The sequence below is a fragment of the Rhinopithecus roxellana genome, chromosome 4 (assembly GCF_007565055.1).
Source record: "Rhinopithecus roxellana isolate Shanxi Qingling chromosome 4, ASM756505v1, whole genome shotgun sequence".
Classification (NCBI taxonomy): Eukaryota; Metazoa; Chordata; class Mammalia; order Primates; family Cercopithecidae; genus Rhinopithecus; species Rhinopithecus roxellana.
In genome coordinates this window covers 20,276,226-20,302,524 of record NC_044552.1, presented here as the reverse complement: position 1 = coordinate 20,302,524, position 26,299 = coordinate 20,276,226, and positions in this window count along the sequence as shown.

Below are 26,299 nucleotides of genomic sequence, written 5' to 3'. Positions count from 1 at the left end.
CACCTGTCTCCTCAGTATGGTCCAGGCCATCACCATCAGTCCCAGGACCACCTTGTGGAGAAAGCTCAAACTATGGACTGCATGGCAAGTTCTTCCTTATCTCTTCCTCTTTTGGATCTTTAATTTTCTGATAAGCTCCAACTTGCTCTACTACATTAGAACAGTTAATAGCATGAATAGGTCTGAAATTAGACCACATATTAGTTATTGCTATATGCTACCATCTAAGCAAATAGTTAGGTGGGTTTTTCTCACTCTCATGGCTCTTCGGGATATCATCTTTCAGAGTCTCATGGGCTGGAACAGTGGGTACATGGCTTATCATCTGTATAAATATCACAAGCGTGTCTCCTACCTTCAGACCTCCAGGTTTGCAAATAATTCCAGCCCAGAGATCAGAGCTACTCAAAGTACTGTCATTCTCATGACCTGTTTCCTTTTCTTTTATTGGGCAGATTTTATTTTCTCCTTCTACACAGGTTCCAGCTTGACAAATGATTTTATGATATTACATGTGAAAATATTTCTAACACTTCGTTAGGTTATGCCTGTGCCAGTCCCTTCATGCTGATCAGCAGGGATTCCATTTGGTTAACTGCTGGCACACTCGCTAAGAAGTTGGAAAAATTACTTTCTACATTAACTCCTCCAGTAACTAAAGGTATATGTAAGAAACACGGCTGTGCTTTGGTCAAGGAATAGGCCAAGGCAGACATGTGGGCCAGAATGACTCAGCAAGTTTGGAGCACAGGTGCACAATTCCATGGATAATGTAAACACAACTATGTAGCCATAACATGGGAAGACCATCACTTGGCTCTGAGCCACTATTGTCTATAAAATGTATAATTGCCCTGTTGACACTGTGCAGGTGCGCTCATGCCCAGAGAAAGAGAGAGTCAAAGCTGTCCCTCTTTACAGATAGACAGTGGGGAGCCAGGGTACAGCACAACTCTCTCTTGTGCCCAGAGAGAGAAAGAGTTAAGCTGATGACTCTGAAGGCAGGGGAGAGCCGGCCATGCAGCTGTGTGTGGAAGGGGGCTGCTGAGAGGAGCTGCAGAGCTGCAGCAGACAGCTAGACAAGGCAGACAGTGTGAGAGAGCTAGACAGTGTGAGAGGCAGACAGTGTGAGTAAGCTGTTGATGAGCGCTACTGCTGAATAAAACATTTCACCTGCCTGTGGCTCCCCGAGTGTTGTTTCTGCTCATCCACCCACTCCCTTCAGACCTCAACATGAGAATTGGCATAGTCGTGAACCTGACAGTATATTAACTGGTGATTTTGTTGTTGTTGTTGTTGTTCTGTTTTGTTTTTTGCCCAGCAAAAAGTTTGTCCTGCATAAATTAGCAGTGTCTTATAAAAATAGTGTGTTAGGCTGGGTCCTCCCAGAACCAAACATCAAGACAAAATTAAGTGTTATTAGGAGAAATACCTGTCAGAGAAAACGTCAGCTGAGAGAATCATCAGATCACAGTGCAAGGACAGAAGGAAGAAGGTTGGATAGAAGCAACCTAGGCCACCTTGCAGTGTAAGCTGAGTTAAGCAAGGAAGACTTGACACTAAATTCAGCTGTCGGAGGAGTCCTTGGTCTCACAGAAACTTTGTCTGTCTTAGTATCCCTTAAGCATTCAGTTATTAGCTGGAAACAGTTCATGGGATACTGGGCCACAGCACAAACACAACAAAGCATTTGGGAATAGAACAGCTGGGAGACCTGGCCAAATAATTTTACAGTATTTGTGGTCCACAAGGTATATTCTTATGGCTGTTAAAAATGAGGTTACTTTTTTGTGTGTGTAAAAAGAAGTCTATTTCGAGGCAGTTAACCTGATTCAGGGGTTCCAAAAAAGTTGGGAAGACAAATTTCTTCCAGGCTTTCTTTTCACCATTGCTGTGATATGGCATTTGTCTTCATGCTTGTACAATTATCTCTTTTCTGAATAGGAAGGAAAAAGAGAAAGCAATAAGCATGAAGATGAAACATTTATGTGAGGAAAGCAAGATTTTGTGAGAAATTTCCACCAAATATTGTGCATATTTTTATTGACAAAAATATATTATTTGGTCATTCCTATTTGCTAGAGTGTCTGAGAAATGTGCTTCCAGGCCCACCAGCATTAAATTTTACAGGAACTGACAAGAGCTTGTCTCTTTGGGCTGAGGAACAGACATTTTCTTTTCCATTTGTGGCTAAAATTCTTCTATTTACTCTTCTCACTGGATACTAAAAACCATTTTCACTTTTCCAAAGACTCAATATGAGCTCCACATCTCCACCTCTATCCTCTTGCTTCTTCAGTCACTCCTCTTCCTCTGCTGTTGAAAAGAACAAGACTCAAACAGAAACCCCTTTTCCTCCTTAACACCTCTGACACTCAGTCCTCACTCATGAAGTTGTTTGCAACCTAATTTTCATTATTTACTAGAAAATGTTACTTCAAAAGAATGCCTACAAGGTATCTCAAAACATAAAATGGATAAAAGTAATTTTAATTAATATTTAGCAATTGATACATTCAGATTTATGTTCATGGAATTGTTTGGAGGAGGTATATTTCACCTATCTGTTCATATGAATCTGGGGATTGTTTCAAGCTGTACATTAATATCTCTTTATCTAGTCATGCCATATATATGTCATACATAGTTCTAAATGATTTTCCATGGCTACTTTAATCAAAACAAATAAACTTTGGAATTCAAATAAAACAATATGAACATTTAAAAATAAAAATTTAGAATTTTAGAATTCAAATTTGAGGAATTTTAGAATTCAAATAAAACAATAAAAAAGTTTTATAACTAAAACCACACTTTTTTAACTTCATGACTTTATACTACTAATAAATGCAAATAAAAATTTACTGTTCAGATAGTCTCTAATTTACTGTTTTTAAAATCATGTACACACGTTCTTTTAGAATTCAAAATGATAAAGTTATTTTATAAATCAAAACCAAGTCTTTTTTAATTTCATGACGTTATGCTATAATTAGTACAATGATATAAAGTTACAGCTTTAATAATCTACAAGTTATTCAAATTTTAAAAGTAAGTATCATGTTGTTTCTTTACTAGATTTATTTATGTATTTATTTATCTATGTTTGAGACAGAGTCTCCCTCTGTCGCCCAGGCTGGAGTGCAGTGGTGCGATCTCGGCTCACTGCAACCTCCGCCTCCCGGGTTCAAGCAATTCTCCTGACTCAGCCTCCTGAGTAGCTGGGATTACAGTCACCCACCACCACACCTGGCTAATTTTTTGTAATTTTAGTAGAGATTGGAGTTTCACTATGTTGGCCAGGCTGGTCTTGAACTCCTGACCTTAGGTGATCCACCTGTCTTGGCCTCTCAAAGTGCTGGGATTACAGGCGTGAGCCACTGTGTCCAGCCCTAGATTTATTAATTTACAAAACATTTTAATTACAGTGAATCAACTAATGGAAACTTAAACACATTTTGAAACCACTGGCCTAACCTATCATTAGTCTTTTTCATCTTAGAAAAGATAGATCACTGTAGACACTATTGATTACCTGAATGCTGGTAATTCAAGTGTGGAACCCGCATATGAATTAACCATTCTGGAAATAAACTGAGCATCAGGGAGATCTGGACAGTGCAAAAAGAAAAGAAAAAGAAAATCTCATGAGATATACAGACAAACAGGCTTACCATATAAATAGATTGAACAAGAAAGTTTGTCTTGTACAGCGAGTCTACTCGAAAACACTTAATAGCCTGAATTACGTACGCTTTTAGTGAGTAATCACATTGACATTTGAGAGGGAAACATTTCTTTACTGGTCCAAACTAGACAAAGCTACTTGATTCGAGGTACTGTTTATTACCTAGGTAAAGGGGACCGCCTCTTACAGAAATTGCCAGCAACAAACAAATTGTTCCTGTTCTGATTTGCCTCTTATTTTGGTATTTCCCCCATTCTTCTTAGTTCCACCGCTGTTTTTAAAAACAGTTGTTCTAAGCTCTGATTCTCAACATAACCCAGCTTTTTCCAATCTACCCAGCTCAATTTGGTTAAAGTTCATATGCCAGGTTGCTGAGCATTGTGTTAATGGAATATGATGGTTACTGCCCTACAAAGGATGGGGACTGAGAAAGGAAGTCACATGATCTCATAGGGAAGTCCAAAAGGTCTTCTCCCTGGGTGAGCAGAGAATAGCGTGGACACCACAGCCCTTGGACACTGTTCTTCTGATCACTGAGGTAAAAACAGGGCCGGGTGTGGTGGCTCATGCCCGTAATCCCAGTGCTTTGGGAGGCTGAGGTGGGAGGATCATTTGAGGCCATGAGTTTGAGACAAGCCTGGGCAATATAGTGAGACTCCTTTCTCTATAAAAAGTAAAATAAAATTAAATTTACAAATTAAATAAAAGAGACCCCTCTCACATTGGCTCATTGGGATAGGACTCTAAAACCAGTGTTTCTATACCAGGACAAATGAAAATACAAAAAGCAGCGCTTTGGGGAGAGAAAGCATTAAGCATGATTCTGCCCCACAATCTGGAGGAACATTTTACTGCAGTCAGCTCCTAGTGCATTCCACGAGCAAAAGTGTCATGTTTCAGCCAAAGAAAGGAAATTTGTCTTCATGAGGCAAAACAAATCAATTGTCCTCTTTGCTACATAAAGAGAACATGAAATACTCTGTGCTAGTAGTAATCAATGGGACATATTTAGGAAAAAAAAAGAGGTGTGTCTGAATGTCTATCTGATTTTAATAAAACTGAAAATATTTGGGGGGAAGAGGAAATGTAGAGAATGGACTAGAAATTCGTCCAGTTACAGAACAATGTGCTTGAGGCTGACAGATTGTCTTTGATCTTCTGAATCATCCATGGAAGGAAGTAAAGGACATCCTTTGAGGAGCTCCCACGTTGGGGATGGATGAAGATTAATTCAATTTTTTCGCTTAAGAAAATAACACTGAGTTTCTAGCTGTGCCAGGCACTGTTCTAGAAGCAAGGAAATAGAGCAGTGATCAAATGGAAACAGCTCTCCTACACTCCTTATCCCCACCAAATAATCCTTGTCTCAATGAATATATTGGGGAAGGAGCAAGGTCAATAAACAAAACATGCAATGTCAGATCTTCATAAGCTTTTCTTTAAAAAAAATAGAGGAGTGGTTGGGTGCAGTGGCTCACGCCTGTAATCCCAGCACTTTAGGAGGCCAAGGCGGGTGGATCACGACATCAAGAGTTTGAGACCAGCCTGGCTAACATGGTGAAACCCTGTCTCTACTAAAAATACAAAAATTAACCAGTGTGGTGGTAGGCACCTATAATACTAGCTACCAGGGAGGCTGAGGCAGGAGAATGGCTTGAACCCGGGAGGCGGAGGTTGCAGTGGGCCGAGATTGCGCCACTGCACTCTAGCCTGGGTGACAGACCAAAACTCTGTCTCAAAAAAAAAAAAAAAAAAAAAAGAGCAGTAAGTAGGGACAGAAAATGCAAGTAGGGTGGCTCAATCACAAGACAGTTGAAGTAGGTCTCACTGACAATAAGAGTTCCCAGTCTTAGGGCCTTTGTGTTTCTCATTAGAAAGAGTGAAGGCTCCATTCCAGGAAAGGAACAGGAATTCTGCCTACCCACAGCTGCTCTGGCCCAGCGCAGCCCCTGGGCAACTGTGCTGAGAGACTCATGCATGACATTTCAAAATGACAGACAGATTTACCTTCATGGAAGATGCAGCCATGGTGGAATTCCCAGTGTAGAAGCAGGTTTGACCTCAGGTTTCTCAGTCAACAGTGCACAGAAGCACCTGCTGGGAAGTTTCAGCCACTCTACTTCCCAATAGGTAAGGGTGCCCAAATGGTGAGAACCATGGAAGGAACATGCAACTATTGGCCATGTGAGATAAAAGGATGCAAAAAGAATTCATGTTTATATATTTATGTACACAGATGAGTACACAGACACTAATAGGAGTGATTGCTTATAGTTGGTAGGGTAACTGGGTGGTTTGGGACTGAGGTGGGAGCAGGATTATTTGTTGTATTTTTTAATATATGCAATTATTAAACCCTAGAAGTGCAATACCTATTCAAAACCATGAAACAAACAGTTCCAGGTTTTTGTTTTGTTTTTTTTTTTTTTGGAGCTTGAGGGCCATCCCTTGTTTGCTCCTTGGGCTCATGGCTTTCATTTCTTTTTCTTTCTCTTAGTTTTGTCACTTGAATCTTTACTACTGTCACCAGATTCCTTGCAGTTACTCTTAGGTGATCAGAAGAGGAAGAATATGACTTTTAATGGACATTTTTTCCCTAACGTTATTTCTTTTGTTATCTTGGAGATCTGCATACACGCACAGAGCTATAAAGAACAGTCGGATACCTGTCTAGTACACATCAGGCATGTTTCAGTAACTATCTAAATTTCAAACTTGTTTCTTTTACTATTATTTTGATATAATTATAGATTCAAAGAAGTTGCAAAGTTAGTACAGAGACCCCATGTTTACCTCCATGACCACATTTTACATAGCTAAAGTACAATAACAAAACCAGGAAATTGCCATTACTAGTGTGTATGTGTATAGTTCTAAGCTGTTTAATAATGTTTAGGTTTGTACAAACACCATTTTGATCAAGATAAAGAATTATTCCATCACCACAGAAATCTCCCTCTGATATCTCTTTATATTTACATCTACCTCCTAACCTCATACCCTCCCCATCCCCATCATTTATAATCCCTGACAATCCCTAATCTGTTTTACATCACTACAATTTTGTCTGCATATGTATACAAATGTTGTCATGTATTTGTATGTGTATATGAAATATATAAACACATATAAAAAATCATACAGTATGTGATCTTCAGAGATTTTTTTTCACTCAGTATAATGCCCTCAAGATCTACCTAAATTGTTGAATGTATCAAAGTTTAAGTTTTTATGACTGAATAGTATTCCATTGTACAGATTACCACATTATGTTTAACCACTCACCTATTAAGAGACATTATGATTGTTTTCAGCTTTGGCTATTCCAAATAAAACTGCTGTGAACATTCCTGCATAAGTTTTGAATAACGCTGCAATAAACATGAGAATGCAGATATCTCTTCAATATACTGATTTCATTTCCTTTGACTGTATACCCAATAGTGGGATTGCTAGATCAGATGATAGTTCTATTTTTAATTTTTTGAGTAATCGCCATACTGTTTTCTGAAATGGCTGTACTAATTTTCATTCCACTAAGAGTGTACAAGATTTCTCTTTCCTCCATATTCTCTCCAACACTTGTTATCTTTTGTCTTTTTGATAACAGCTGTTCTAACAAGTGTGAGGTAGTTTTTCATTATGGTTTTAATTTGCCTTTCCCTCATGATTAGTGATGTTGAGGATTTTTTCATGTACCTGTTGTCCATTTGTATGTCTTCTTTTGAGAAATGCCTATACAGGTTCTTTGCCCATGTTTTAATTGGGTTCTTTGTTTTCTTAACATCAAGTTGTTCGAGTTCCTTACACATTTTGTACATTAACCCCTTATCAGATGTATGGTTTGTAAATATATTCTCCCATTCCACAGATTGTTTCTTTATTATTCCCTTGGCTGTGCAGAAGCTTTTTAGTTTAACGTAATCACACATTTTAATTTTCGCTTTTGTTTGCCTGTGATTTGGAGGTCATGTCCAAAAAATCATTGCTCAGATCCATGTTATGGAGCTTTCCCCTATGTTTTCTTCTAGTAGTTTTACAGCTTCAGGTCTTACATTTGAGTTTTTTCATCCATTTTGAGTTGATTTTTGTATACAGTATGAGATGAGGATCTAATTTCATTCTTCTGCATGTAGGTTTAGAGCAAGTTGTGGGATCTCGGCTCACTGCAATCTCCGCCTCCCGGGTTTAAGCGATTATCCTGCCTCGGTCCCCCGAGAAGGTGAGATTACCAGCGCACGCTACCACCCAGGCTAATTTTTTGTGTTTTTAGTAGAGACAGGGTTTCACCATGTTGGCTGGGATGGTCTCAAACTCCTGACCTCAAGTGATTTGCTTGCTTTGGCTTCCCAAAGTGCTGGGATTACAGGTGAGAGCCACCACGCCCAGCTGCAAACGTCTTTAATTCTAATGTTTGTCTTTCACAACAACTTTTCCAGTGGCAGAGCAAAAGAGGACAATTTGGTAAATGTTACCAAAATTACTAGTGTATTTATCCTTTTGATCCAGAGTTTCTCTTCTAGGCCTTGATTCTACAGATATACTTGCTTTTGTGAGAATTACAACAGGAAAATTACTACACATTGAAGCATTTGTTATTTTATAAACACAGTTAGATATCTAGCAAAATGAGCTAGTTTTCTGGCTATTTGAAAAAATAGTCATTAAGTATCCATTTATACAAAGGAATTTTATAGAATATATGAAAGAATGAGTAAGTTCAAAATGCACTGACATGGAATTGAAACAGGAAAAGTTCCCTTGTTCTCTTCATAGGGCATTCAACAGGGAGAGTGGCTCGCTTCTTCAGTGCCCTGCTGCTCAAACCTCTAGGGGAGCATACAGACGGACAGGTTGTGGGCCTCTAACCCCACTGCAGCGCCTAGGGGTGGAAGTTTACAGTTCCTGAAGCCCCAGTGGGCGTGTGCCCTGTGCTCTTTCAGTTTTGCTGCCTATAAGTGGCTTATGTTAACCAGCTCAATTAGACCCTCTACTTTGTCGCAAGGACAGAGGACTTTCTGGATCCCGGGTTTTTGCCTTGGTATATTGGAAGAATCAGATCACACCTGGGCTTAGAGAATGAGTGCAAGGTTCTATTGAGTGGAGGTAGCTTTCAGCAGATGGGGGATGGAGTGGGAAGGTTTTCCCCGGATTCCTGCCGCTCAGCAGCCCCGGCTCTCCTCCCACCGTCCTGACCAAACTCCACGTCCTTCTGCTGGTTGGTCGATGGCCTGCCGGCTTGCCAGTACCTGTCAGTGTGCTCTCAACACCCTCTCCACATCCAGGTGCTTGTGTGTTCCTCTGCAAATGTGTTTGTCTCGATGTCCAGCCGCTTGTGTGTCTGCCTGCTAGGGTGTTGGGGTTTTTATAGGTCCAGGATAGGGGCGTGGCGGGCCAGGAGGGTCTTGGGAAAGATAATATTTGGGTGCAAAAGTAGGAGTGCCTGTCCTCCCCTAGGTCTGTGGGAACAGGCCCGGGATGGAGCCCTTGTCGGGGACCCGCCCGTCTCCTCCCAGCACTTCTGTAGCAGGACGAGCCGCAGACAAAACTCCTCAGACACCGGATTAAAGAAGGAAAAGGTTTTTTATTCGGCCGGGAGCGTCGGCAGACTCGCGTCTTAAGAGCACAGCTCCCGGAAGAAGAAATATGTGGCCTTTTTAAAGGCTTACAACTTTAAGGGATCCAGGTAAAAGGGTCATGATAAATCAAGCAAGCGTGGAAAACGTGACTGGGGGCTACATGCATCAGCTAACAGAACAAAAAGTTTTACAATGCTTTTTTTTTTCATACAGTGTCTGGAATTTACAGATAGCACAAGTAGTTTAGGCCAGGGGTTGATGTTATTATTATTACTTTGTTTAACTCCTAGGGCCAGGTGGTGGTGCCAAGGTTGTCCGGCTATTTATCTTACTTCTGTTTCTTTCCAACTTTTTGCTTTCTCCCTCTTCTCCTGTCTTATAAACTAGGGAAAAGTGGAGATGGGGAAAAACTGGGAAAGACAGCAGGAGAAGTGGTGGTCTCATTCTATACTTCCTTGCCCCTCTTCGGTATCAGAATGATATCTAAGCTGTAAATGTAATTAACAAAAGAGAAGCAATGCAAGAGTAATAGTATTCAAAAAATGTGGAATATATATTTAATTTGTTATTATATCCATGAACAATCTCTGGATGCAAAAGAGACTGTAAGTGTTGGCAGAAACAAAGAAAATAGAGTCACAGTACATAGAATTTCATAAATCTCATTTCGTATATTTCTGTAGTGTTTTATTTATTAAAGATATGATTGCATCGTTTTTCAAAATGAATCTAGCATAGAAAATAAGCCAAAGTAAGTGTTGGCATTTGACTCAAAAGGAAAAAATGTAAGGATCTGGAAATAATAGTAAGAATGACATATTAAAACTGAATCATATAACAAAGAAAAAAACCTTGAAAGTGGCCTGAGAGAAACAAGAGATTACCTGTAAGAAAACAAAGGTTCTCAAATGACATTGGATTTTTCATAAGAAATCATGAAGCTGAGACAAAACTGCACTGATTACCTGACCTTATTAAATCCCTACTCTAGTGGTTCACAGTGACATTTCAGGTTTCCAGGAATTCATGTCAGTTCAGAGCTGGTGTCCATTAATATCTGAAAAGTCCAATTGAGCTTCCTTTCCTACTACATGGTATCCTAGTAAATGACTGCTGGTCCCTTTGTGGAAGGGTGGAAGGTAGATTATCAGTACACATTTTTGGCAGTGTAGCTGAGATGGGGACCTGGCTTCCCCTTCATTCAAGAGGTTACACATCTGTGAATTGATTTAAATCACAGGAATTGTGATAAATCTGGGAATTGTTTGATTATCTGTTCTAATGTTTCAAATCAGATTTCTGTTTACTAGATTACGATGTTCTCTTTCTACAGATCAAACAAAACTTCAGTAGACCTCTCATACACTTCAGGTCTACAGAAACCATGATCAACTGGTGAGTGCCAAAGATCTCTCTGGGTCTTACTCATCATTATAGTAACCATATTCACCTTGTCTTTGGTGGTTAAGTGCCTCCTCTTGGCCCCTGTCACCTTAGGATCAAATCATCCCATTGTGTTTAGGGATTCCATCTAAGAGGGAAGATCCACCACAGAGCTCTACTAGGGTGCTGGGGCTATCCTCATGAATTCGTCACAGCTATAGTCTCCTGGTTTGGATGAGCAGACTTTACACCATAAATTATCTTTAGCATTTCAATCACTCATAGGCTTTAGATAAGTCCCTCTACAGTATACTAAGGAGGTTTTGACATTTCGGCTTCATTTATTGCAGGCCAATTTGGGTCCCTTTTTCAATCAGCTAACGTAGCAATATTTACAGCCATTCCTAACCCCTCAAGCTAAATTGAATTCATAATCTCTGCTTAGTGTTCCCATATCAATAAATCTGACCTGATCCAACTTTATATTCCTTTTACCTTGGTCCTATACCTTTAAAATCCACTTACATCTAGCTGGAATCACAAACAATCTGGGAACTGTTTCTGAATTGTTTTCTGCAGTGTGCATGGTTTTGCTTTAAATCCTATCTTGCTCTAAAATCTATTTCAGAATGTTCATTTCTCCATAAAACATCCTGTACTGCCATAGTCATGTCAATCATAATTGGATTACTTATTTTAGAGCCTCTAGTGGAAAATTTGCCAACTTCACATCTGGATCTGGCCAAAACCAAAACATCATATGGAATCTAATCAAGCTTACACATCTAGTTGTGAATTTACGGAATATATGGGGGAAACAGCATGTTTAATGACACCATGGGAATGGATAAAGATTCAGATATAAAAAATCATATTGCACAAATATTCTGATTTCTTAAGAAATTAAATGTCATGAGATTTTTTAAAAAGGGGAGAATGGCTGGGCGCAGTGGCTCATGCCTGTAATCCCAGCATTTTGGGAGGCCAAGTCAGGCAGATCACCTGAGGTCAGGAGTTCGAGACCAGCCTGGCCAACATGGTAAAATCCCATCTCTACTAAAAATATATTTTAAAAAAATTAGCTGGGTGTGGTGGCAGACGCCTGTAATTCCAGCAGGAGAATCGCTTGAACCCGAAATGTGGAGGTTGCGGTGAGCTGAGAACACACCATTGCACTCCAGTCTGGACGACAAGAGTGAAACTCTGTCTCAAAAATAAATAAGTAAATAAATAATTTAAAAATTAAAAACAAAGTTGGGGGAGAGTGATAATTTTATAGATAGCAAGAGACTTAAGAAGAGATACTTGAAAAGAATACAGCATTGGATTTTATTGGGGACTTATTCCAGATAAATCATAAGCAGTTAATAATAAGAAGTCAAGATAATCAGGGGAATTTGAACAAGGACTACTGAAGAATTGTTCAGTATTAGATGTTATCAAAGAATTAGTATCATTGATGAGTGTGATATTTGCATAGTTGTTACTGTGTTTCAGTATTTAAAAAATATCTTTGTTAGCAATGTATCCTGAAGTATTTACTAGTGGAATGAAATTATATATACTGAAGGTATGGTGGGGAGAAAAGGAGGCTTGACATGTTAATGACTGACACTGAATAGTAGATCCTTGCTTATAGTAGGACATTATGCTATTCGGTTTGAATGTATGTTTCACATTTTTTTTTTTTGTAACACAAGTGGAAAGTCTCAAGAGCCATGTTCTGGGAGTGTGAGTCTTAAAGGGGCTCTACAGCTCACCCAAGCCTGCTAGGGCCTAGCAGGAGTGCTTGGAGCACATCTGAATCTCCTGGAAACTGAGTGGTCAGAGAACCTTGAGGACCGAGATGACAGCCACTGGAAGCCTCCACCCTCCGGCACATGGGTAACAACCACATCACAACCACGTTTGTTTTAATAACAAGGAAATAGAGAGTTTGGGGACTGTGAGGACGTTAGCAACGTCCTCCGCAGCTGGGACCCATCTGCTCCAGGCGCCTCAGTACAATCAGGAACGTGAAACTGGTGAATCAGAGCTTTCTCGCCGCCACCTTCAATTTTTCCCCACCCTCCTATGGACAGAGCAATGGATTCACCTTGTCCTTGGATAAGTCCTCCTTATAAAGACTCCAAGCCCCGTATCAGCCTAGGTGAGATCCCCTTCTCTATCTTTTTTTTTTTTTTTTTTTTTTTAATTAGCTTGGCGCAGTGGCACTCTCCTGTAATCAATCCCAGCTACTCGGGAGGCCGAAGTGGGAGGATTGCTTGAACCCAGAACCGGGAGGTCGAGGCTATAAGTGAGCTGAGACACTCCAGCCTGGGTGACAGAGACACTGTCTCAAGAAAAAAAAAAAAAGACTCCAAGGCCCCTAGGGTGCAGACAGGGTTGGGTAGAGCTGAGATGAGTCTGGATCAGGCAAGAGGCTCCGACTGGAGTTTGTCCCTTAAGTGCTGGTGGGGCATGGTGTCCATGTTTTTGAATTACTAACGGATAAAACAGGTGTGGGGGTGGGGATAATCCAAATGGTAGACGTGAGTGTGGCAAAGCCAAGGATCGATGCTCACGTTTCTCAATCTCCCCTCTTTCCTGTGGTGGGTGGCAGTGTTCCTCAGAGCACTTAGGTGAGTGACGGCTTATGGAGCAGGGACCACGCACGTCTTGTTGAGAGGGAGAGCATTATATAGACTTCTGGGCTTATCAAACAGAGGAAAGTAAGAAACTTGACAAATTCTCCAAGGAAAAATCTGCACATCTGGATTAGTCCGTTCTCTCGCTGCTATAAAGAAATACCTGAGACTGGGTAATTTATAAAGAAATGAGGTTTAATCAGCTCACGGTTTCGCAGGCTGTACAGGAATCAAGGCAGCATTGGCTCCGCTTTTGGGGAGGCCTCAGGAAACATAAAACTGGCGGAAGGCGAAGGGAAGCAGGCACTTCTTATGTGGCCAGAGCATGAGGAAGAGAGCGGGGTGGTGCTGCACACTTTTAAACAACCAGATCTTGGGATAAGTCACTCTCCCCAGGACAGCACCGAGGGGGCTGGTGTTAAACCATGAGAAACCACCCCTATGATCCAATCACCTCCCACCAGGCCCTACCTTCGACATTGGGGATGACAATTTGGCATGAGATTTGGGTGGGGACACAAATCCAAACCTTATATCAAGGCCATAATAGAAGACAGGGAGGTGACAGTGGGTGATGATACCAGGTCCATGCTCAGAAAGGCCAGCTGTGTTGGACATTTTCCTCTCTGGGTCACATAATGTGCTCTAGGGAATCTTAGCTTCCATTCTCTCCCTTCCTGCTCTCCAGAACTTAAAAAGGCCAATTTCTTCTTACATGTAGAGGGGATAGATAGAACTGGAAATTGTGTCAAGGGTGACTGAGCCCTGCTAGTATGAGAAGTATGAGAAACTACATGTTGCCACTGCTCCCCCAATGCCTCAGCAAACCCTCCTAACACTGGTGGTGACTTGTTTTAGATTTAAAGCCCCTCATTGGTCTCTGAGACTGAGAAGGGCAGCAGCGTTTTGTTCATCATGACATCATGGGGGCCCAATCTCCCACCTTCTAGAAGTAATTACTGAATAAATGTGAAAATGAATGAATGAGTTAAAGTATATGTCATATACAACGCATAAGGAATATAAGACAAAGCTCTCTGGCAGTTGCTCTTTGGACAAGCATAAAAGATGTTAGTAGAGAGAAATGGCAAGGATAAGTCATCTAGGGTACAAAAATGAGGGAGTTTGGCTGTGAAGTGAGTCCTTGGTTAAAAAAAATGAGGGAGAAAGATGTAAAATGAATGGGAATTCGTAAAGGAACACTGCAATCAGCCGGAATCACCATCGGTAGGTATAAAAGCATGTAGCCTTATTGCATTACAATAAAAATGCCACCCACGTATTATTTTTACTAAAAGCGAGACCATAACAATGATACCTTCATCTGAGAGGAAAATATTGGCTTTCCACAGATCACTCATTATTTCTGTGAAGCCAAGTGTTTCATCAAAGAGTAATATGTTCAGATTTCCTTTTCCTTCAACGCAGTTGGTTTTTCTCTTCATCATAAAATAACCAGGCTCTGTATATTTGCTAGCAGGACTATGAGATTTGTAGGTGGTAACTGCTCTAGAGGATGTGGAGAAGGTCCTGCTGAGTTTCAGTTTCTTAATTATAGAATATTTTCCCAAAGAAAGGAATTGGAAAAAGTAGGCAGGGAGGAGAACTATGGGTGAGGTCAGATAATATAAGGTACTATTGAAACTGAGATGAGTTTGCAGATTTTTATTTTTATTTTTTACAATTCTCTCTAATTCTCAGTGTGTTTTAATACTGCCATAATAAAATTTTGTTTTTTCATTTTTCTACAGCTTTATTGTGGTAAAACTGACAAGTAAAAGTTGTATATATTTAAGATGTGCACCATGAGGTTTTGATATAAGTATACATTTTGAAGTGATTACCACAATCAAGCTAATTAACATACCCATGAAATCACACAGTTACCTTTTTGTGTGTGTGGTGAGAACATGTAAGGTCTACTTTCTTGGCAAATTTCAAGTATATAACACATTATGAACTACAATCATCCTGCTGTACATTAGATCTCCAGAAGTTATTCATCTAATAACTAAAAGTTTGTAGTCCTTGACTGAAATTCCCCATTGTCCCCTCTCCTCAGCCCTCAGCAATCACTATTCTACTCTCTATTTCTATGAATTCAGCTTCTTTAAATTCTACATCTAAATGAGATCATGCAGTATTTATCTTTCTGTGTCTGGCTTATTTCACCTAGCAGAAGGTTCTCTAGGTTCATCTATGTTGTCACATGTGGCAGGATTTCCTTCTTTTTTAATATTAAATAATATTCCATTATATATATGTAAATTGATACTTAGGTTGTTTTCCAATCTTGACTGTTGTGAATAATGCTGCAATGAATTTGGGAGTGCAGATATCTCTTTGATATAAAGATTTCTTTTTGTTTGGATATCTGCCCAGTGGTGGAATTGCTGGATCATATGGTAGTTTTATTTTTAATTTTTTGAAGAGTCTCTATACTGTCTCTATACTGTTTCCATAGTGGCTGTACCAATTTACATTCCCACCAGCAATGTACAGAGGTTCTCTTGACATCCTCACCAACACTCATTGTCATTTCACTTTTTGATAGCCATGCAAACAAATGTGAGGTAATATCTCATTATGGTTTTGATTTGCATTTTTCTGACTAGGAAAATATAATTTCTTCAAATATATGTTGTTAGGAAAACTGGATAACTATATGCAAAAGGACAAAATTTGTCTCTTACACCATACACAAAAATCAACTCAAAATGGGTTAAGGATGTAAATATGAGACTTGAAACTGTAAAACTACGAGAAAAAAAACAGGGGAAGAGCTCCTTGACATTGATCTTGACAATTTTATGGAAATGACACCAAAAGTATTGGCAATAAAAGCAAAAATAAACAAATGAGACTACATCAAACTGAAAAGTTTCTGCACATCAAAGGAAACAATCAATAATATGAAAAGGCAACCTACAGAATAGGAGAAACTATTTGCAAACCATACAGGGGGTTAATATTAAAATATATAAGGAACTCATACAACTCAATAGTAAACACAAACAAATAACCTAATTTAAAAATGGGCAAAGGACTTGACTAAACATTTTTCCAAAGACAACGTACAAATAGGAAACAGGTACATGAAAACGTTTGGTTTTTTAAAAGAAAAGTTTGGAAAACTTTAAATAATTTTAAAGATAATAGGTTTAAAACAAAAGACAATGTAATTGGAAAACTATTTGAAATTTTGGGGAAGAATCTTCAAATATTCTCCTACATAGAGATCTCAGATATTTATACATATATAACCTATACTCTATTATTATGTAAATGTAAAATACTACAATAATTGTGGAAGCAGATTGTACATTTATACCAGAGAATCTAGATGACTTGAGCTTTAGCAGTAACATTGTGAAAAGAAGCAACAAATTTGAAAACAAAATTGTCAGTTACTTTTAACCATTTCACAAGGCATGCATATACCAAAACATCGTATTGTAATACCATAAATATATACAATTTTTGTCAACTATATCTTAATTTTTAAAATTATCAGTTGCTAAAATTAATCTGTAAGGGGTGCCAAGCCTTAGCCAATTAATTATCTTAAAATCAAAATTTTTAAAATAGAACAATGACCAAAAGGGAAATTATATGACCACTCTATTGACTGTTATGAAGCTATCAACATGATCATGAAAAACAAACTGGTTTTAACTGAAAAAGCAGCTGAAAATAATTGTGAAACCAAATTATTATGCATACATATAACAAATGCATGAATATAGTCAAGGGGAAAAAGCATCTTAGATTTGAGGGGTTATGATTATGATTTAAAACTATTTTACCCTAGCATTTAAAACTAGTATTTAAACTCCTGCATCCATTCCTTAGGACCAAAATTTGTTTACTCCCAGTAGATTCCTGTTTCACTTCTAATTCTTTGAATTTGTGCCTTGATGTATGTGTCTAGATTGCTGAACTAAGGCTTTCATTTCATTTTACCTTTCATAGTAGGAGAACAGAACAACCATCAGACTCTTTTTGACTCCCTTTTTATTAACTTCTTTGGACAACTTTGATTCTCTCTCTGCCAACCCTTCCCTCTCCCTCTCTCTCTCCCTTTCCCTCTCTTCTCTCTTCTCACTCTGTTGTATCTTTCCACCTTGCTCTTACTTCTAAAACCTTATTAAATTGATCTTGTAACGCCACTTAGATAATTTGAATGGGTTGAAAGAAAAAGTCTCTTCAAGGAGTCTGCTAAAAATCCAGAGAACAATATGTTAAATAAGGATAAAATTGAGGAATATCTTGCAAAATCATCTCAACATTTGAAATATTAATGCCAGAAATGCTTACCTCCCAACGGCCCCGCCCTCAAATACCATCACATTGAAGGTAGGGATTTCAATATATGAATTTTGTGGAAAGACAATCCCGCATATAGACAAATCCGTCCATAACAGATGTGATGAGAAGGGTACTTTACCTCTGTGGTATCCTGCCCCCAAACTCATAACCTTAGTTTAACCATAAAGAAACTATCTGGATGAGCCCAATGTAATCATATAAATTCTTAAAAACAGAACTTTCTCTGTTTAGAAGAAAGAGATGAGACAAAAAGAGAAGTCAGAGAGATTCTTCATGCATTGTTCATTCTTTGAAGAAGTGGCCAACATGATGAGAAATACAGGCAGCCTAAAGGATATAAGAGACGTTCCTGGCTAATAGCAAGAAAAAAGTGAACTTCAGTTCTACCAACACAGGGAACTGAATTCTGTCAACAGCCTAATTAAGCTTAGAAACAGATTCCCCCTCAGAGCCTCCAGATAAATCTCAAATTAGCCAACACCTTGACTTCAGCCTTCTAACAAACTGGAGCAGAAAAGCCAGCCAAGCCCACTGAACATCTGACCTACAGAATGCGAGGCTGGAGGCATGGAGCCTTAACATGGACTCCCAGGTCAGTTCTTCTAGACATGATTAGAAGTTCTCCTCTCTTCCCTAATTTTTTTTTTTTCCTACCACTTTCCTAACTGACACAAGAACAATGCTCTTGTGGCTAGAAAAATATTGACTTGAACTTTAGGTCTCAGGTGCTTGTACTCACTTAAGCATATTCCTTCGCAGGAGGAACTATACTGCCCCCTCAGAAGGGAAGGGTATGCATGGAGACCATGTGCTAAACATGTCTGTTTCTTGCAGGCATGGCTTTAATGACACAACCACAATGTGAAAGTTTAAGTTTTGGTTCTTACACCTCTGAGGGATACATGGTACACCTGGAGGCCACATACAAAGATCAGGGAGCAAAGGAAGGGAGAGAGAGAAAGGGACCTGTGGACCAATGCCTTTATTGGGTCCAGAGTGTTATCTAAACAGATTTTTTTTATTTTTGGAGAGTTTTAATTGATGGGTTTAAAGCAGGTAGGAAAGAATTCCAGGAGATGAAATCACAGTGACTGAAAGGTGGTCACTGGGCATATCCATACAGTCTATGCGAGGTGTGAGGGTCAGTGGGGCCAGTGAAACAGGCTGCATTTAGCTGTCCCATTAGGAGGTGGTCACCAGGGAGCAGTTGTATAAAGCAGATATCTGGAGAAACCACACTGAGGAACTAGGCATAGGCAGGGGATAGATACAGCTGCAAACTGTGTCAAGGGTGACTGAACCCTGCTAGTATGAGAAGGTCCGGCTTATATTTTAAATGGATGGCAAGGCAACATAAAATTATAAGGATTCACTACAAGTGTTCTCAGGAGAAGTAGAGAGAAAAACAGGATAGGCAGGAGAAAAAATAATTAGCTTCCATCTGATCTCATCCACATGGGAGACTGGGATGACAAATTTTACCACGGAGTTAGTCCCACCTTCAGGCAAGGGGCTGGACTTTCCTACTCCCCTACTTCTGTGTTAGTTATTGACCTAAGTCTATGCACGGGGTGTGGGGAGAGGAGGAAGCCACATGGCCTTTCCTGTGAAACTCCTCTCATTTGGCCAAGTACAATTCTTTGGAGTAGCTGTGATTCTTTGGGATGACTGTCTACAGGCTGGAAAAGAGGATCGAGGTGGGGCACAAATGCAGTCCACTAGAGCAAGGTAATTTATCAAATGTACATAATGAAAGGGAGGAGACATGGAAGATAATATCCAGGATCATGGCTTAGATGATGGACAAAGTGATGTTGCCCTTTGCTTAGCTTTTGTCTGGGGAAAAATTGTCATGTAAATTTTAGACATGAGGAATACATAGAAGGGTCTCTTGGAAAGGCAGGTGAATGTGTATGAGTATGGAGTGTATGTTTAAATTGTAGTTATCTCTGTATCAATGGCAGCAAGAAGAAAAGAAGAAAGAGATCAAAAAATGAGATGAGGGGTTTGCTAAGGACAGAATCATGTACACTTACATATTTCATAATTGAAACTGTTCTTTCTCTGAAATTAACACAGAGAAAAACCACAGACCTGAAACATGTCATCTTTATTTCTTTGTGTTTCTCAAAAGATTTTTTTTCTAGTTCTGTCCAGTGATGTCAGAAGATAATTTAGAGTAACCTCATCCAGGCAATAGTCTTCCTTTTCCTTATTGGACCCGGATTTGTGGGAAACTTCCTTACATTTGTAGGACATGTATATACTTTTGTCATGGGTTCTGAGAAAAAAAACCCATAGAATTTATCCTTCCTCATTTGGCTTCCTCAAATGTAATCATTATTTATACGACAAGTAGCGGAAATATAACTGCAGTTTTTAGTTTCAGAAACTTCCTAGGTAATGTTGGTTGTAAAATTTCAATTTATTTAGGGAGGGTCGCTCGAGGCCTTTCTATCTGCACCACCTGTCTCCTCATCGTGGTCCAGGCCATCACCATCAGTCCCAGGACCACCTTGTGGAGAAAGCTCAAACTATGGACTGCACGGCAAGTTCTTCCTTATCTCTTCCTCTTTTGGATCTTTAATTTTCTGATAAGCTCCAACTTGCTCTACTACATTAGAACAGTTAATAGCATGAATAGGTCTGAAATTAGACCACATATTAGTTATTGCTATATGCTACCCTCTAAGCAAATAGGTGGGTTTTTCTCACTCTCATGGCTCTTCGGGATATCATCTTTCAGAGTCTCATGGGCTGGAGCAGTGGGTACATGGCTTATCGTCTGTATAAATATCACAAGCGTGTCTCCTACCTTCAGAGCTCCAGGTTTGCAAATAATCCCAGTCCAGAGGTCAGAGCTACTCAAAGTACTTTCACTCTCATGACCTGTTTCCTTTTCTTTTATTGGGCAGATTTTATTTTCTCCTTCTACATAGGTTCCATCTTGACAAATGATTCTGCTATATTAATTATTCAAACATTTCTAATATTTGGTTATGCCAGTCTCAGCCCCTTTGTGCTGATCAGCAGAGATGTCTGCATTGCTAAATGCTGGTGTGCTCACCTAGGAAACTGGGGGAAATTACTTTCTGCAATGATTCCTCCAGGAACTAAGGGTGTATACTTTAGGGGTTGCTTTTGCCTGCATATGTCAGAGTATTAACTTAATCAAGGCTTTAACAATAGATTTACTTTTTGTTTTAAGAAGAATCCTGGTACTAGGCAATCTAAGGCTTGTTCAGAGGTTCCAGGAAGTTGTAAAGACAGATTCTTTCTAGCCTCTCATTCTGTCATTCCTGTCATAGGCTTTTATCTTCTGGCTGGCACAATTATTGCTCAGTTATTTAACCAGCATTCTAAGTACAGAGAGAAAGGGTAAAGCAACAAAGAAAAATATATTATAGAGACTATATACATACATAATTCAGGAAAACAAAACTTTTACAGACATCCCCGTAAAATATTTGAATCGATTGGTAAAATTATATTACTTGGCCATCTCTAAAGGCAAAGTTGACTAAGGAATATTACTTTTATTGGGACACATTCCTTTCCTCAAGATAATTTAATCAGGTAGCTAGTTGTTTACATGGAGAATTATGTGATGGATAACTCCCATTTGATCAGTCACTTTAGAATGAACACCACTTTGAGAGAAAATACAAGGGTAAGACTGTTCTCCATCTGTGTTCCTGGAATACAAAAATCTGTCCTCAAAAGCTTTTCATCATCTGAGCTCTGTCTAAAAAAAAAAAAAAATCTAAATTGTCTGGCAGAGTGACTGATCTATCATGATACTGAATTAATTATTTAGTCATTAATACTGACTCAGGTTAGACACGGAGAAGGAAATGAAGTTTAGCTGCAATAAATACTTAAATCAAAAGCCATGATGAAACTATGGGTAGACAGGAAGGTATGAGGTGAGTTGGGGAATGTTGTGTGAGTTGAGACATGAGCAAGTGAAGTATTGACATGGACTTGAATCCTCAGGGCTGAGCAGGCATTGTGATGTTACAGTATTCTACTACTTCTACAGGGTACTACTTCTTTTGACACAGTTGGGGTAGATCTGGGGTTTCTGGGCACTGTGCTCTCTGGACATTGAAGGAATGTCAGTATCATATGGAAATTACTGACTTTACGCCAGTATCTCAGTGCTCATAAAACATTCCCAGCCAACTTTCTTTAGTCAGAGCACTATAGCAATAATAAATGGCCCTGCATTTTATTATCTTAATTTTCAATCTCTTGGGACAATAATTTCCTTGAGGAAAGGATAATCGTTCCACAATGATATGACATTGCTTCTAATGACACTATGATCAATCTTTATAAATTAGGGCAAAGACAGGTGTTACCCTCGGCATGAAGTATATCATGAACTTGTGACAGAAAATGACCATAAGAAAAGACATAAATGCAGACTCTTTCATCTTTATGAATCAAGATAATGCTGACAGGAAAGAAAAGAAACAAAAGGTCCCACTTTTGTTTCTGTATATGAAGAACAGTATAATTCTGCACTATTCTTCTTTGTGTTAAACTCAAACTGCAACCTTAGAAAAATTTCAATATAATAATATACGTGCCCTAATTATCTACAAAATATTTTAAAAATCATATTCTTTAAGTTTATTACTAAACTTTCTACAGTATTACTTTTAGTCTATAAAATTAAAGGCCTGTCAGTTGAGGAAGACTAAAAACATATTTATTCCTTTTTTCTCCTCATAATCCACATTAAAATGGTAGTAATGGAACTAAAAAGCAATCAACAGTAAAAGGTAAGGATAATGGAGTAGCAGTAGGGCAGGTAAAATATTTCAGTAATTTTTTTGAAAACGGAGAGAAGGTGCATCTAATAGAGTGAGATGGAAAACACAGCAGCAATCTGAAGTGTGAGAATAAGAGAGTGTTGATAAGAGGAAAGCATGTAGTCACATCTCAATGCCTGTGGAGAATTCTCCAGAATTGTGAGAAAATAATTTCTATTGTTTAAGTCACCCAGACTGTGGTACTTTGTTATGGCAACCCTAGTAAACTAATACACTGGCCTTAATAGGATTTCGTGATTTTTTTAATTTTAAGTTTTGTTTTTATTTTTTGTATGGTCTACAATACCTTAAGCAAAGAAAATCCTTTTTGAAGCATGAAACTTCAACCCAGATATTAGAGAATTCCCACAGATATAGTACAATGGTAGATGCTCACATTCAAAAATTCAAAATATGCAAGGAAATAGAGAAGCTGGAGTAAAAGTGAGGAGAAAGAGTGTCAATAGGAAATCCACAAATATTCATATAGCTATACATTTAGAATACAAAATATTTATATTAAATAAGGAAAAGCTGGCCAGGTGCGTTGGCTCATGCCTGTAATCCCAGCACTTCGGGAGGCCAAGGCAGGCAGATCACCTGAGGTCAGGAGTTAGAAACCTGCCTGGCCAACACAGTGAAAGCCCATCTCTACTAAAACACAAGAAAATGAGCTGGGTGAGGTGGCAGGCACTTGTAATCCCAGCTACTTGGGAGGCTGAGGCAGAAGAATCGCTTGAGCCCAGGAGGCAGAGGTTGCAGTGAGCTGAGATAGCACCACTGCACTCCAGCCTGGGTGACAAAGTGAGACCCCATCTCAAAAAAAAAAAAAAAATATATATATATATATATGGAAAAGCCACAGAGACATAATTGAAAAAAAAAACTACAGGCTAATATTCTTCATGAAGATAAGTGCAGTAACCATCAACTGAACATTAACAAAATCCAGAAATATATAAAAAGTATTATACACCATGATAAAGTGGAATTTATTCCAGGAAAGTAAGGTTGGTTTAATATCTGAAAATCAATTAATATAAAGCACCATATTAATAGAAAGCTAAAAAAAATCACTGGTCATCTCAATAGATACAAAGCACTTGACAAAATCCAATCCCTATTCCTTGTAAAAAATCTCATTAAACTTGGAATATAAGGAAATTCTATAGTCTAATAAAGGGCTTCTATGAAAAACCTGAAGTTAATGTCATACTTAATAATAAGAGACTGAATGCTTTCTCCCTAAGATTGAGAACAAATCAAGTATGTCTGCTCTTGCCACTTTTGTTCCCTATTGTACTGTATATTCTAGCTTGTACAATCAGGAGAGAAAAGGAAATGAAAGCATACATACTTGAGAGAAAGAAATAAAATCATCTATATTCACAGATGACATGATCCTATATGCCAAAAATTTCAGGAAATACACACATACACACACACTCACACATGCACACACACACATACATTGAACAAATAAAAGAGTTTTAGCAAAGTTGAAGGATACAAGATCAATATCTAAAAATTAACTGTATTTCTACATTCTATCAATGAACAACCTGAAAATGAAATTAAGAAAACAATTCTATTCACAATAGCATTCAAAAGAATATAATTCTTAAGAACAAACGTAACAAAATATGTGTAAAGCCCTTTGCTGAAAACTATAAAACATTGCTGAGAGAAATTATAAAAGATCTAAATAAATGAAGAGGTAGTCCATGTTCATGGAACATGAACACGGATTAAAAGACTCAGTATGACCCATATTGTTAAGGTGGCAATTCTCCTTAAATTACCCTATAGATTCAATGCAATTCTTATAGAAATCCTGCAAAAACTGGCAAGTATATCTTAAAATTTATTTAAAATTGCGGAGGATCTAGAAGAGTAGAAGCAACTTGAAAAAGAAGAACAAAAGCTAAGAACTTAAACTTCCAGGTTTTAAAATGGAAGATCATATGCTGAGGGAATCAAGACAGTATAGCCCTGTCATAAAGGTAGATAAATGGAACAGAATTGACAGTCTATTTTTTTTTTTTTTTTTTTTTTTTTTTTTTTTTTTTTTTTTTTTTTTTGAGACGGAGGCTTGCTCTGCCGCCCAGGCTGGAGTGCAGTGGCCGGATCTCAGCTCACTGCAAGCTCCACCTCCCGGGTTTACGCCATTCTCCTGGCTCAGCCTCCCGAGTAGCTGGGACTACAGACGCCCGCCTCGTCGTCCGGCTAGTTTTTTGTATTTTTTAGTAGAGACGGGGTTTCACCGTATTAGCCAGGATGGTCTCGATCTCCTGACCTCGTGATCCGCCCGTCTCGGCCTCCCAAAGTGCTAGGATTACAGGCTTGAGCCACCGTGCCCGGCCAGAATTGACAGTCTAGAAGTAAACTCTTACCTTTGTGTTCCATTCATTTTCAACCAAGTTGCCAAGGCAGTTGGGGGAGGTGAAAAAAAACAGTTGTTTTGTTTTGTTTTGTTTTAAAGAATACTGCTGGGATAATTGGATATTCACATGCAACAACAACAATAAAGATAAATTTAGACCCTTAACTCGCACCACATAAAACATTAACTCAAAATGGATAGAAAACCTAACTATAAGAGTTAAAACTATGAAACATTTAGAATAAAGAATAGGAGAAAATCATCATGATTTTAAATTAGGCAAAATGGTCTAAGATATATACTAAAATCACAATTCACAAAAAAACAACAATTGATAAATTGGACTTCATCAAAATTAAAATCATTTGCAGTTTTAAAAGCACTATTATGAAAATGAAAAGACATGCCACAGACTAAGGGAAAACATTTAAAAATCATATATCTGATAAAGAACTTGCATCCTGAATATATAGAGAACTCTTATAACTCAATAAGAAAAAAACTTAATTTAAAACTGAGCAAAATATTCTAAGAGACAGCTCACCAAAGAAGACATATGAATGAGTATTAAGCACATGAAAAAAAAAATCTCAACATCATTAGTCATTAGTGCAATACAGTTGACAACCACAACGAGTACCACTTCATACCCACATGCATAGCTATTTTTTAAAAAACACAGGACAGACAATAACGAGGTTGGTGAGAATGTGGAAAAGCCGGAACCCTCATCTAGTGCTTGTGGAAATGTAAAATGGAACAGCCTATTTGGAAAGCAGTTCCTTTAAGATAATCATAAATTTATCATATGACTCTGCAATTCTATTCCCAGGTATCCAAGAGAAATGAAAACACGTCACACAAAAATTTGTATGCAAATGTTCATAGCAGTATTATTCATATTAGCCAAAATATGGATGGATGCAATCCAAATGTCCATCAACGGGTGAATGGATAGGTAAAAGGGGTATATCCATACAATGAAATACTGCTTAGCAATAAAGAGTAACAAATTACTGATACCTGCTAAAACACTGACGAACTTCAAAAACATTATGTTAAGTGAAAGAGTCCAGATGCAAAAGACCATGTATTACTTATTTCATTTATACAAAATGTCCAGAAAATGCAAATTTGTAGAGATAGAAAGTAGATTAGAGATTGCCTGGGGTTGGAGGTAAAATTGACTGTAAATGGGCATGAGGGAGAGATCGGAAATCTCTCTTTTGGGGAGATGTAAGTGTTCTAAACTGATTCATAATGATAATTGCACAGCTCTGTAAGTTTACTAAAAGTCATTAAATTGTACAGTTAAAATTAGTGAATTTTATGATATGTAAATTATACCTCAATGAAGCTGTTAACAAAATAAGGAGTAGTCAGTAAAGGCCTCTCTAAAGAGGTGACAGTTGAGCTATGAATCAAATGATTAAAAATTTCTGACATGTTAGCACCACCTTTGTAATAGGATAAGGCTTAAAAGCACAGGG